General features: G+C 45.8%; 1 long non-coding RNA gene across 1 annotated transcript; it reads left to right on the top strand.

The window, feature by feature from the left end:
• The first annotated feature begins 6,838 nt into the window (after positions 1-6,838).
• On the top strand, positions 6,839-8,124 carry LOC124521529 (uncharacterized). Its single transcript, XR_006964563.1, has 2 exons — positions 6,839-7,491; positions 7,874-8,124. It is a non-coding gene; the product is annotated as an uncharacterized LOC124521529 (long non-coding RNA).
• Positions 8,125-14,788: the final 6,664 nt, after the last annotated feature.

Here is a 14,788-nt window from a genome sequence, read left to right as displayed (position 1 = left end):
GAATGATTTGCTGAGTGTTGACTAGGTGGTCCAAACAGGGATTGCTAATGGAACCAGCCGAGTGGGAAGCGGCTTCCAGGGGACCCAAAGCCTTGCCGGGCGGGCCTGGTGTCAGAGAGGGACAGGAAGGGCCTGGATGACCTTTGACGAACCAGGCCACTCTAAGGCTTGGTCTAAGGCTGTGAAATGCTTTGACGTGGTGGGAGGCTGGGCTGGCATCCCGGATGTTAACCTTTCAAGGTCATTTTCCCCAGGGCCCTCCTGGTTTCCTTGAACAATCAATCAGAGTAAATCCCACCATATGGGTTCTGAACCTTGTGAGGAAACAACAGTACAAAATTGCTCTGAAATGGTTCTGGTGGAAGCTTCTCTCCGCGTTTAATTCTGGAAGGTGGGATTCCTGAGGGCTTTCACGTCTACACACATTTCTTTAATGATTGAATTCTTCCTCCCTCCCTTCCCTACTTTCCAACAGAAATGTGTTATCTTTGTGTGCAGAGCAACAAACCAAGGTTACTAAGGATGCCTTCAAATATTTAGGGGGTGGAAGGTGCCTCCTCTTTTTTTTTTAATATTTGTTTATTTTTGACAGAGAGAGAGAGAGAGAGAGAGAGAGCGAGCATGGGTGGGGGAGGGGCAGAGAGAGAGGGAGACACAGAATCCGAAGCAGGCTCCAGGCTCTGAGCCATCAGCCCAGAGCCCGACGAGGGGCTCGAACTCACGAGCTGTGAGATCATGACCTGAGCCGAAGCCAGATGCTTAATCGACCGAGCCACCCAGGCGCCCCTATGCAGCTTTCTAATTGAATGGACTTGCCACAGTTTGTTTATCTCTTCACCCCTTGAAGGACGTTTGGTAGCTCCTAGTTTTTGGCGATCATGAACAGAGCTGCTACGCACATTTGCATACAGGTTTCGTACGACCGTCAGCTTTCATTCCTCTAGGGAAACCACCTAGGAATGGGGTGAAGTCAGATATGAAGTGTAGGCTTAACTCTGTAAGAAGATGCCACACTGTGTTCCAGAGGGCCCGCACCACACTGCACTCCGGCCAGCAATGTGTGAGGACTGCTTTCTCCCATCTTGGTAGCACTTGGGATTGCCACGGTTTTGGGAACCATCCTAATGAGTGTGTCTCAGCATGCTTTTATTTCATATTTCTCTAATAGCTAATGTTGTTGCATATCTTTTCATGTGCTTGTCTGCCACCATGCATTCTCTTTGGTGAAGTGTCTGGTCAAGTCTTTGGTCCATTTCTTAATCGGGTTGTTTTCTTGCTGCTGAGTTTTGGAAGTTCTCTGTCCATTCTGAATATAGGGCTGTTGTTGGATACGTGATTTGCAAATATTGCCCCCAGAATGGCTGTTCATTCTCTTAACAGTGTCTTTCACAGAGCAAACCTCTCTCTAATGAAAAAAACGCCAACAAAAAAATGGGGTGGGGGCAACTGTGTGGCTCTGTTGTTTGAGCGACGACTCTTGATTTAGGCTTGGGTCAAGCTCTCGAGTTATGTGAGATCGAGCCCTGTGTCAGGCTCTGCACTGGCAGTCCAGGGCCTGCTTGGGATTCTCTCTCCCTCTCTCTCTGCCTCTCTCTCTCTCTCAAAATAAATAAATAGACATTGAAAAAATAAAATAAAAAATTGCAATTGAAGGAGAGTTGAGATACAGTGCTATATTAGTTTTAGGTGTGCAACAGAGTGATTTGACAATTCGACAATTCGATATTCACCACCCGTCAACATACAACAATATTACAATATTACTGACTATATTCCCTATGCTGTACTTTTCACCCTCATGGGTTATTTATTTTATAACTAGAAGTTTGTACCTCTTAATTTCCTTTCTAATTTTGAGGAAAATTTTTATCAGTATTTTCCTTTATAGAGTGTATGTTCCTCTTTCTTTCTTTTCCTCTTCCTCTTCCTCTTCCTCTCCTCCTCCTCCTCCTCCTCCTTCCTCTTCTTCTTCTTCTTCTTCTTCTCCCGAAAGAGAGAGAGACAGAGCACGAGCAGGGAAGAGGGGCAAGGGGAAAGAGGCTGGCACTATTTTTATACAACCTCATAAAATTCCTCCTACCTATTACAGGGGGAACAAACTGAGGCAGCATAGAGCTTAAACGATTTGCCCAAGGTTCACTCAGCAGAGCTGGGATTCAAACGTATGTCTCCAGGACTTTAGAGCCCGCCCTTTTCACCACTTGGATCAGGTTAAAACTCTGCCTGTGGAATCTCTCGTTGGAACATCATCAGAGCAAGGAAACCAGTAACATTTGCTCCTACTTGTCATTCGGTTCTTAGCTTAAATGTCACCTCCTGAGGGACAGCTTCGTTGGCCACTCCATCTAACATAGGCTCCCTCCCCATGTCCCCACTTCTTTCCACCTCTCCTCCCTCGTCCCCTCTCCTGAGAATGAGTGTCTTCAAGGCACGTTCCATTATGAACTTTGTTAGTTTTCTTTAATTATTGTTTTCTTCTACCTAATTTGTTTCTTCCCCACCAGAGGGTCAGCTGGGTGAGAGCAAGGACCTTGCCTTTCCTCTGCTTTCTCTCCAGCTTCTAGCCTAGCACCTGGCACAGAGTGAGTGCAGACAAAATACTTGTTAGACAATGTAAGTGGGGTGGATGGATGGACTGCCTCAGTTGGGAAAATTTGGTTTTTCAAGAAGGAGAGAAATGCACCCTTGGAACTAATCAGGTTCCGACTAGAAGAGATCGAAAGGCATCTTCCGTATGAACATACTTGTTTGTGTATATAGACACGATATGGAGCATTTGCTTTAACAAATAGAATTTATACGTGCATGTGCTAGTATATGCCTAGAATATCTCTGGAAGGATACACAGGAAACTGGTGTAAAGCTGGGTAATCAGGATACTGGAGACAGAATGAGGGTCACCTTTCACTAATACACTCTTTCGTTCGTTTTGATTTTTTTTTTTTTATCATGTGCGTGTATTGCGTATTCAGAACATATATTTCATTTTAGAATCGCATCAGATTTCTTCCTGGGAAAGGCTGAGGAGCAGAGCTAGTCAAGAGGTTAATCAGAGGAAGCTGTTCCAAAGGCAATTAACACCTTTCTCTAACCAGCAGCTTATTTGTAGGAACTGAAGCAAGGTAAGTGTTAATGCAGAAAAGGTTTTATGAGAGTAGGCAGGCAGGCAACATTTATTGAGTCATTATTAATGAGCAGGGCTTATTAATTAATTTTTAATAAAATGCATGTTCATTGCAACAACGCAAACTTAAAGACGTATCTGAAGCAAAACTAACGCCCTCCGGTCCCGCTCCTTTGACACACTGTAATTAGAAATTTGATTCTCCTACTTTTTCTTTGCTTAACCCTGTGTTCGGGGTGATTTGGATATGTTTCTTCTGATCGGGGTGATTTGGATATGTTTCTTCTGCTTTCCATGAAATTAGACATTATTCTTTACCATCACCTGCTTCATACATTTTAGAGAGAATTTTAAGTTGGCACACAGAAATCTACCTCATTTGCTTTAAGAGCTACATACTATGCAACTGTATTGATACAATCAGGGCGTTTCTAAATTCTTGTTGTTACAAAAATGTTATGATGCCCGTTCTTGTGTCTATTTCACTCTGTGTTATTGTTTTCATTTCTGAATATGGTCCCACTTTTTTTTTTTTTAAGTAGGCTCCACGCCCAATGTTGGGCTTGAACTCATGACCTTGAGATCAAGAGTTGCATGCCCCACCCACAGGGCCAGCCAGGCGTCCCACGCGTTTTTGTTTTTTTTTTGTGATACCATTTTTGAGAGTTTTTCCTAAAAGACTGTAATTTTTTACAGCCGGGTGTAGCAGTGTTGGTTTTCTGATGCCTTCAGAAGCGTGAATGTTATCAATATTTTTCATGTTTGCCAATATGAGGAGATACATGGGGGTTCATTATTTAATTTTCACTTCCCTGCTTATACATATGTATGCTGCCCATTTTAATTTCTTCTTCTGTACAGTGTTCACAGTTTTTGCCCATTTTCCCACTGGGTCGTTTGTATTTTTCCAGTTCATCTGCAGAAACATGTTCACGCCGGGGATGGTAAGCCTTTGCTTTACGAAGTTTAAATATTTTCTCCCACATTTTGACCTCATTTGTGATGTCTTTTGTTCTACAGAAGTTAACATTTTTCCTGTAATCAGATCTTTCTATTTTTTTTCCTTCATAGTTATTAATAACCACAGATGTTTCCATAACCCAGTGGTTTTTGTACTGCACTCCTGACCTTCGGATTTCGAGGGGATGAATGGACGTCAGGGGTGGGACCGAGCCGGCTTGCGCTGCTGGGGGCTCATGCCCCTGCTCCTTCCTCTCTTGTCACTGATTTTTTGCACGCTACCCTGATACTGCTGTGGCAGAGGGCCTAGGATCTGGAGCCAGAATTATTGGGCTAAACATTCAACCTCCCTAGGCCTGAGTTTAATATCCTGAGGATTTAGAACAGTGCCTGCCTCTGGGGTTGTGCTGAGACTCAGTGAGCTGATCCGTGGAAAGCCACTGCTTAATGAGCAATCGCCATGTACCTGACAATGCGTTAGGCAATGTGTATACGTGTATTGTTACCCTGTCCTTCGAAGCTGTCTGAGAGGCCCGCGGGATTATCCCTGTCTCGCAGAGGAGGAAACTGAGGCCCGGAGAACTTAGGTAACTTGCCTAAAGGCACAAGGATAGTGAGTAATGGAGCCAAGATTTGCTCCCTGGTTTCTCTGTGACTTCAAGGTCCTGCTTCTCCTCTTATCCCCTCTCTATACCACATCGATATTGAATTGAGCATCTACTTTGTTCCCGCCTAGGGGTAGGCACTGGGGAATCCAGCAGTGAACATGACAGTGTCAGTCTCTTGCTGACAGTCTTCTGGGTGAGGTGGTCACGAACTAGATGACTTCAAATTATGGGTCCCTGAAATTATGAGTTTTGCAGGGAGAGACAATACGGTAACTGCTCTTTTTAACTGAAGGATCAGGAGAGGACTTCCTGAGAAAATTCTACTTGCCCCGAGACATAAAGAGCGAGTAAGAGCTGGCCAGTAGGAAACTGCACCGTAACAAGTGGGTTGGCTCTTTGGCGGGCTCCAAGAATGGAACGGAAGGTCTGTGCAAGGTTTGAGGTAGAGGGGGAGAGGTCAGGGGATGCCAGAACATGCAAGGCCTACATGGGTTGAGATTAAAAGTTTGGATATAACTCTAAAGGCATTAAGAAGCCATGGAAGGTCGAAGCAAGGAAAGGCTACATATGACCGTGCTTTGAAAATATCGCCCTGTAGACCTATGCATACTCTGTGACGAAGTATTTCTACTCCTAGGTAGGTACCCACAGAAATGCGTGCTTAGACAAAAAGACACCAAAGACAAAAATATTGACAGGCACACTCTTTGGAATAGCTGCAAATTGTAAACCACTGAAATGCCTCTCAATACTTGGCTGAATAAATACTGATATAGCCAGACAGCGGAATACTATACAGCAATGAAAATGAACACATTAGAATGATAGGTAATGATATGGATGCGTCTGACAAAAGCAGTGACGGGTGAATTAAGGCAGATATAAAATGGTACCTATGGTATTAACCCATGTATATCAAGTTCCAAAGCAGGCAAAGCTAATCCAGGGTGCTAGAAGTCAGTAGAGCGGTGATCCCGGAGGAGCAATGCGGGTGATAGGGAGGGGGCATCCAGGGGCTTCTAGGACACCAGTGGTGCCCTGCTTTTTGAACCAGGTGCTGGTTACACAGGTGGGTTCAGTTCATCAAGCCTAACACTTATGATTTGCGCGTGACCCTGCAAGTATGTTCCACCCTGGCCAGTATGTGAGCATTGAACTTGGAAAGGGGCAGGTATGGTCTGCGGGAGATGAGGTAGGGCTATCGCAGCAGGATCCAGGTGAGTGATGGTTGGTCTGGAGGGGCGGCAGGGGCGCTGGAGGCCTGAGATCCGGGCGGACACCCACCCTGGAGAAGAGGCCATGGGCCCGGTGATAGTGGGGGAGTGGTGACCTGGGAGCACGTGTGTGGGGGCAGCAAGGCTGACCCTCCAGCTTCTAGCACGAGCACCTGGGTGGCAGGAGGCATCAGACTAAAGGTGGACAAGGTGGGGAAGGAGCAGGTGTGAAGAGAACGGCAGGCTTGGTTCTGGACATGGGAGATTTGAGATGCTTCCCAAAGGCGACATCACAGGAACAGATGGATATACGGATGTGCGGTTGAGATTTCATTTGGAAAAAGAAAAGACTTCTGCTGCTTTGGAGAAGGCCCTTGTACAGAGCACGTTCAGTTTCCTTCTCTCATTCCGCTTCATGACAAAAATCCTTTCATTTTTTTTTTTTATTTGAGTAGAGTTGACACATAACGTTACATTAGTTTCCGATGTACAACATAGTAATTTAACTTCTCTATATGTTATGCTACGCTCCCCACGCTCACCACAAGCACAGCTACCATCTGTCACCGTGCAACGCTGTTACAATATCACTATGTTCCCAATTCTGTGCCTTTTATTCCCCTCAAAGTCTTATGTGTATGGGAGGCGAGGTGGGGTTGGGTGGGGGGGATGTTTCTTTTTTTTTTTTTTTTTAATTTTTTTTTCAACGTTTATTTATTTTTGGGACAGAGAGAGACAGAGCATGAACGGGGGAGGGGCAGAGAGAGAGGGAGACACAGAATCGGAAACAGGCTCCAGGCTCCGAGCCATCAGCCCAGAGCCTGACGCGGGGCTCGAACTCCCGGACCGCGAGATCGTGACCTGGCTGAAGTCGGACGCTTAACCGACTGCGCCACCCAGGCGCCCCGGATGTTTCTTTATGTAGAAAGTAGAGTTCTATTCATGTGTGTGTTGCTACATGAACGCACCATATTTATCTGTTATAAGAGCAAGCCCTGGGATAGGAACCTGGGCTGACCTCCAGGGGGACTGAGTTCAGAGGTCTAAGACCCAAGTGTCATGGAGAGAGGAACTTTCAGAGAGCCCCGGGCCCCTGGGACAGGCCACAGGTGCAGAAACATGGGCCCTGTTACCCTTTTGATTCAGTCTCTCCCTGCCTCCCTGAAGAACAGGGGTCACACCCTTCCCTTCTTGGAACTTCCAAAGCTCCCCGTTGCCCTCGGGATGGAGCTCTTGGCGTGGGCCACTAGGGCTAGCCAGCAAGAGGCCTCTCATTCCTGCAGCCTCAACTTTCAGTCTTTTTACCAGATTCTCCCATGTTCCAGACACAAGGGACTTTCTTCCCTTCTGCTGAATGCTCTCTGTTCTTTCCTAGTTCCAGGCCTTGGTGCCATCTGCTTCCTCTGCCTGGGAACTTGGTCACTCTCGTTCACCCTTCATTGGGCTTAGCACTGCATAGCCTTCAAGTCTCAGCTTCATCCATTTTTGTCAGGAAGGCTTCCCCATTGTCTGAACAGGATGAACCCCTGACCTGTTCACCCAAGGCATCCAGTACGGCCGGATGTGACCCGCACTGCCCTTCATGGTAGGTCTCATTCAGTGTCCTGCTGTTGCCACCGGACTGTGAGCTCCAGGGTGGTGGGGACTGTGCCTCGTCCCCTGTACCTGGGAACTGGGCTCAGTGCTCAGCACGGGGACGGTTGCCTGATTTGTCCCCCAACCTCCCAGATCAAAGACCGTGACCTGCTCCCTGGCAGGAGATGTCAGACACGTTCTCACAGCTATGTTCTTCCCTTGCCTTCTGGGATAAACCTCAAGACCCAGCCAGTGACCATGAAGCTGGGCATCCTTCATTTATACCCCTAGGCCCAATGAGGCCCAGTGTCCCCCGTGTTGTCTTTGTGTTTACAAAATCCTCTGAAAGTGCTCGTGACCGTGACTGACCCCACATCTACTGTTTTCAATAGAAATCTTGGACACAGTTTATAAGTGGATTGGAGCCCAAACCTGGACCCGTCCCCTTGCCAAAACCATTGAAGGTCAAACTCACCGGGGCCAACGCAATCTGAAACAATGAAAACCGTGAAGGCATCTAACAGCAGTGTAGATGGTGACGCTGGAAGAGGCAATGGTCACCGAGCATGAAGGCAGTAAAAAGCTGTGTCACAAAGCCTTAAGAATTCGAATTCCCTTTGCTGTAGCGATCTCACCTCTAGGAGTTCTTTGTAATGAAACAGTGCATGGAACAGAGACGAAATCATGAGGATGTCTACTACAGTGTTGCTCAACACAGTGAAAAACATGGGAATAATCTAGATGGCCAACAACAGGAGATTGGTTAAAAGTAAAAATTCCGACAGCTCTCTGCCACCATGACAAATGATGTTGTATGTGTACCTTACTTACGTGGAATTATGTCCACGACGTGTGTGTGTGTCAAGGGCCGATCGGTGGCAAGAGACAGAAATCCATTTCAAAATGGAAAAAGCAAAGGGAGGACTTATTGGCTTATGGAATCTAAAGGAGACTTGGACAACCAAGGTTCAGGAAGGGCCATGGTGGGACCAGACCTTAAAGACGACTGGAATGTGGGATTCAGACAGCTCCAAGATTTCCTCTCTATCTGCTATCTTTGCCTCTCCCCATGTGCAGACTCCCTTTCTCACTGCAGACCAGATAGTGAGGAAACAAGGTTTAGGCACAGGAAAGACTGCACCCAAATCCAAAAGCTTTTAAGCAAGGAATATAGTGGCCACCTGTGGTCAAGGACCCAAACCAGAACCAGTCCAGTTGTGGGCAGGGCAGGTTGGCACTGTGGGTGACCCAGCTGGGGTCAAGACCTGCCACTGAACCAGTCAACTAAGACCAAGGGAGGGGTGTCCTTAACCTAACATGAGAGTTCCAGAATTAAACAGGGAAGAAGGGAACTGGCCGATAATCTCAGTTATCCTCTACTTAGCATTTAAGGAAATAGATAACAAAACAGGAAGCAGAGTGATGTTCCATTTCTGTAAAAATGATGGGGCAGGGGGTTGGTCAACAGGAGAGAGAAGTCCAACAAGGTATTCTGAAGTGTTAAAAGTGATTTTCTCACAGCACCTAGGTGGCTCCGTTGGTTACGCGTCCGACTTTGCCTCAGGTCATGATCTCAAGGCTCGTGGGTTCGATCCCTGCGTCGGGCTCTGTGCTGACAGCTCAGAGCCTGGAGCCTGCTTCGGATTCTGTGTCTCCCTCTCTCTCTGCCCGTCCCCTGCTCGCGCTCTGATTTTCTGTCTCTCTCTCTCTCTCTCTCTCAAAAATAAACATTAAAAAATTTTTTTTAATTAAAAAAAATGCTTTTCTTGCAGCCGGGCTGTGTTTTCTACAATGAACACCAATTCTTTGTGAGATTAAAATAATTTTAAGAGAGAAGAGTTAAACGGACTCCCTGGGTGTTCAGCATGTTGACTCATCAACTCAACCTTCCCTGCCTCTCCCTGCCTCTCCCCTTCAGCTAGCCCGCGCTGGATTTGAAACACAAATGATTCTGTGAACTGCCGACCTCATTTGTGTCTCCGGTCACCCATCCATCCAACTCATCGGCATCAACAGGGGTCCAGTAAGTGCCAGGCCACAACACGTGCTGGAAATGCAGTGCCGAGGAAGGGCCCGGCCTGTCCTCCAGGAGCTCCCCGTCTGGCAGCAGAAACAAAAGAGTGCATACCACTTATGCCTTAGGAAGCTCAGCACAGAAGTGTAAGCAGCGTGCCAGGAAAATATAGACCTAAGAACAGCACCTCCTGTTTATGGGGATCTTGAGAGGTGGTTTGAGGCACTTGAGGTCTTGGGGCATATGCAAAGGTACAGGGTTCACCAGCAACTGGCAGGCAGCTGGGTGTGGCAGGAAGTCTGAGGGGGCAGGCAGTGAACTCCATTCACTAAGCACTGAGTGCGTATCTATCACGTGTCGGGCTTTTGGCTATGGGCTTGCCGATGAGATAAGAAAAGCATTTGGGATTCAATTCCAGAGGATCCTGAATGCCGTTCTATCTCTTTTCCAATAAAACAAAGCTGAAATTAAAATGTGGGCTTATCACTTCCCCACCAGGAGGGACAAAGATCTCGCCTATCTATCGTCCTCTTAAGTATCTTCAGCTTCTGCACCTGCACATTAAGGGAGGGTCTGGGTGTGTGTATGGGGTGGTGGTGAGGGCTTCCCAGTACCCTGCTTCCTGGCTTTGTAATCCCATCCAAGTGCCAGGGATAGCGGAACGCGGTATTCGGGGAATTCCCCCAGGAAATGTTACAGAGGTTGAGCTGTGTTCAGAAGGTCCTAGCTGGGCATTGTATTAGGGGCCTGGAGTCACCATCATGGCACTACTCTCCAAGCTTTGGGTCTCCCAGAGGGGCTCTGGGGAAGGGGGGTCGCTGTCTCTGAAGTGCCTTTCATGCACTAAGCCGAATGACCTTGGCCTGAATCGCTGAGGGTTATGTAAGATTAGGTAGCCACTTAGTCAAAAATAGCTCTCATGCTGACTCCAGCCTACAGAACAGCATCCAAGCGAAGGGGACACAGATGGACCAGAGCTGGGCACGCACGGGGAAATTCCCTTCCTGGTCCTCACCACTGGAAAATTGTTTGAGAGTGTCGGATGGAACTTCAGAGCTGCCGACAGGTGATGTCCCATGCTTGCCTATTTGGCTGCAGCAGTGTGGCTGTTATGGGCACAGAGACCTTGGGCACAGAGACCAAGGGACCATAAAGACGGAAACTCAGTACAGACATTTGAATAATTTACGTAAGAGAGTACAGCAGGCAGAAGAAAGAGCACCGGACTAGGAGTCTTCAGATCTGCTAACTGCCAAAGACACTCTAGAGCTGGGCACTTTGATTTATTCAGTCAACAAATACAGAGCAGTCGCTATGTGCCAGAGACTCTGCGAGCATTGGTGACACAGAGGTGGTGACAGAAGCCATCCCTACTCTCACAGAGTTCCAGCTTGTGGTCAATTGTCTTGTCCCCCATCCTACTGAGAACTAACATTTTCTGAGATCTTCCCTGTCCCAGGTGCTTTACAAGACATTGGCATTCACGTGAACAAGACAGACACCGTCCCTGGCTGCATGTAGCTTCTAGCCTAGAGGAAGAAACAGACAACAGACAAACCAGCATCAACGAAACCCAAACAAAGTATCTTTATAATGACAGTTCGGCGGGCCCCTTCCGCATCTAAGAGGAGGATCTCTCTATTGAACGAATGGGACTGTTCCTATTTTCTTCAAGGTTTCTGCCCAGTGAAGGAGCATGCCAGGGGCCCTTACACTCTCCCTCTGGAAGTTACGCTGGCGGAAAATCATGTGGACCATGTTTGAGGCAGAAACCCTTTCCACTGCTGTTCACAGTGGGTGTTGGTCTGATACTTTTGGAGGACAATTTGGCAACAGTCATCAAAGCTTTAGAAGTATGCCTCTCCTCCGACCCAAGAAGTCCACTTCTGGGAACTTATCCAAAGGAAATAATTGGATAAGTGCACAAAGGTGTACATTATAATGAAGCTCACTGCATTCTTATTTATGATAGTTAAAAATTCGAAATAACTATGCGAGACGACATTAAGAGATCATTGCAACAAATTGTAGTATAGCTGTAAAATGTGGTGAAATGATTAGGCGGTCCTCGATACCACAGACACGGAAAGATGGCCATATGTGAAGTTAAAAAAAGTTGTAGGCAGAGAAATTAGACCCCTGTGCACCGTTGGTGGGAATATAAAATGGTATAGCCCCTGTGAAAGACAGTATGGCAGATCCCTAAAGAATTAAAAATAGAATTATCAGGGGATCTAGCAATCTCGCTTCTACGTATACACCCCCAAAGAATTGTCGACAAGTTCCTGAAGAGACAGTTGTATCTCTGAGTTGATAGCAGACAAAACACGGAAACAACACGTGTCCGTTGGCAGGTAAGTGGAGAAGCAAATGTGGCGTGCGTCTATCCAAGGGAACATTATCTGACCTCAAAAAGGAGGAAAATTCTGACGCGCGGTACAACATGGATAAACCTTGAGGACATTACACTAAATGAAATAAGCCAGTCACTAATAAAAGAAAAATACTGTGTGATTCCACTTACATAAGTCACTCAGTGTAGTTCAGTCATACAGATAGAGAGTAGCATGGCCGTCGCCAGGGGCTGTGGGAAGGGGAGAATGGGGAGTTACCGTCTCATAGGCCTAGAGCTTCGGTTTAACAAGGTGAAAAGAGTTCTGGAGTTTTTAATGCCACTGAAATGGACACTTCAAAATGGTTATCATAGTCAAAAAATGGTTAAGACGGTAAATTTTAAGCCAATTTTGCAATTCATCGGGAATTGCAAGAAATCCCAAAGAGCCAAAACAATCTTGAAAAAGGAAACTAAGTGTGAACACTCACACTTCCTGAGTTCAAAGCGTGCTCTGCAGCTACAGTAATCGAAATAGCGTGGTATTGCATGAGAACAGTCTTACATATAGGTCAGTGGAATAGAATGGAGAGTCCAGAAATAATTCTACACATCTTTGACAACTGGTTTTCAACAAGGATGCTAAACCCATTCAAGAGGAAAAGAATAATCTCGTTAACAAAGGGTGCTGGGACAACTGGGTATCTGACATGCAAAGAATAAAGTCGGACCTTTAGCTCGTGAAAAATAAACTCAAATGTATAAAAGTCCGGGATATGAGGATCTAAAAGTATAAGAAGAAAACATAAGAGTGAGTCTTTATGACCTGGAGCACAAGTGAGGAAAGAAAAAAAAAACACAGATAAACTGGAATTCATAAAAATAAAAATCCTTTATGCATCGAGGGATACAACCAAGAAAGTGAAAGGAAGCCCACAGAATGGAAGAAAACAGTTGCAAATCATATATCTGTTGAGGGTCTGTATTCAGAATATATAAAGAAGTTGTATGAGTAAACCACGAAAAGACCCAACAGCCCAACTTTTTACCTGGGCGCAGGACTTGGATATTTCTCCAAAGAATACATGCAAATGACCAACAAATACATGAAGAGACACTCAATGTCATTAGTCATTAAGGAAATGTAAATCAAAATGGCAATGAGATGCCACTTCATATCCATGAGGAGGGCTGTAACACAAACAAACAAGTGGAAAATAACAAGTGTTGGGAAAGATGTGGAGAAACTGGAATTTTCCTACATTGCTGGTAGGAACGTAAAATGATGCAGCTACTGCAGAAAATAGTCTGGTATTTTCTCACTAAGTTAAACATAGAATGACCATTCGACCCAGCAAGTCTACTTTTAAGTATATACCCCAAACTGGGGCGCCTGGGTGGCCCATTCAGTTAAGTGTCCGACTCTTGATCTCAGCTCGGGTTTTGATCTCAGGGTCGTGAGTTCAAGCCCCGTGTTGGGCTCGGCACTGGATGTGAAGCCTGCTTAAAAAAAAAAAAAGTATACACCCCAAAGGATTGAAAACAAGTGTTCAAACAAAAGCTTATATGTGTGTGTTCACAGCAGCCAAAAGCAAGAAATAACCCAAAGGTCCCTCCACTGGCAAATAGATAAACAAAGTATGATATACCCTTCAATGGAATATTATTTGGCTATAAAAGGGAATGAAGTTGCTGATAAAGGTCATAACACGGATGGACCTTGAGGACATTATGCTCAGTGAAAGAAGCGACACACAAAAGACCGCATATTACATGACTCCGTTTCATAGGAAATATCTAGAGTTGGCAAATCCGTAGAGACAGAAAGCAGATGAAGGGTTCCTCGGGGCTGGGAGAGGGGAAAAGGGATGACCCCTTGATGGGTACAGGGTGTCCTTTTGGGGCAATGAAAATGTTCTGGAACTAGGTAGTGGTCGTGGTTGAACAACACTGTGAATGTAGTGTCACTGAATTGTACACTCGAAAATGGTGAAAATGGTGAAAAAAATACATACATTCCTAAAAAATAACTGGAAAGAGAGACACTAAAATGTTCACAGTGATTATTTCTGGGTAGTGGTAGGATTGACTTTTTTTTTTTTTGGTACTTTCTGATCATTTTACAATTAAGCATGTTTTATATTAGTAATCAGAGTAGATAAAAGCCACGATGAGCTGTTTTCATTTTAGAAAGCAGGAAGAAAAGGAAAGAAAGAAGGGGGGGCAGTGGAGGGGAAGGAAGGAAAGAAGGAAGGAAGGAAGGGAGGGAGGGAGAGAGGGGAGGGAAGCGCGAGAGGGAAGGAGGGAAGGAAGGCAGGGAGGGAGGGAGTCAAGGGAGCTCTGAACCACCCCACTCCCTGTCTCTCTCATCTGCTTGGGGCTGCAGGCCTGAGTAGAGGGGCTCAGAGTTGTCAGGGTTTCTGGTTAGACACCAAGAAGGACCCTTTAGGTCAATAGGGGCGAGGTCACAGCCAACCGACTCTTTACATGTGCTGTGGAAAGATCCTCCAACTGTACTGTGTAAAAGGCAAGGTGTAGAACACAGTACTTCGATTACTGTAAACGCGCACACACACACACACACACACACACACACACACCACTAAAAAATGTAAACACATACATTTGCAAATGCAAAGATACTCTCTGCCAACATGAATAAAAAACAGTAAAAACCCCTTTTCCCCAGAGAGGGGAACTGGGTGGCTAGGAGGCGGGAGAGGGAGGGAAGGGAGCTGATTTTCACTCTGGACCTTTTGAGTTATATCATTTTCAAAGATATATACTTTTTTCTTGAGTATTTGCTTTGCATCCTAAAAAACAAAGTTTCCCAAACATTAGATGAAAGATATTCAGGTAAAAAAAATATACTGTTTCTGCCCTATTTTGTGTTTACCAAAGTAACAGTAGACATTACTTAGCATCAATAAAGTAGGTGTTCCTCAAACATTGAAAAAACAC

The sequence above is a fragment of the Lynx rufus genome, unplaced genomic scaffold, assembly GCF_022079265.1.
Source record: "Lynx rufus isolate CCGP_SWC_20201006 ecotype Redwood Valley unplaced genomic scaffold, mLynRuf1.p SCAF_1, whole genome shotgun sequence".
Taxonomy (NCBI): Eukaryota; Metazoa; Chordata; class Mammalia; order Carnivora; family Felidae; genus Lynx; species Lynx rufus.
The sequence above is the reverse complement of the archived record's forward strand: the minus strand, read 5'-3'. Positions and strand labels throughout refer to the sequence as shown.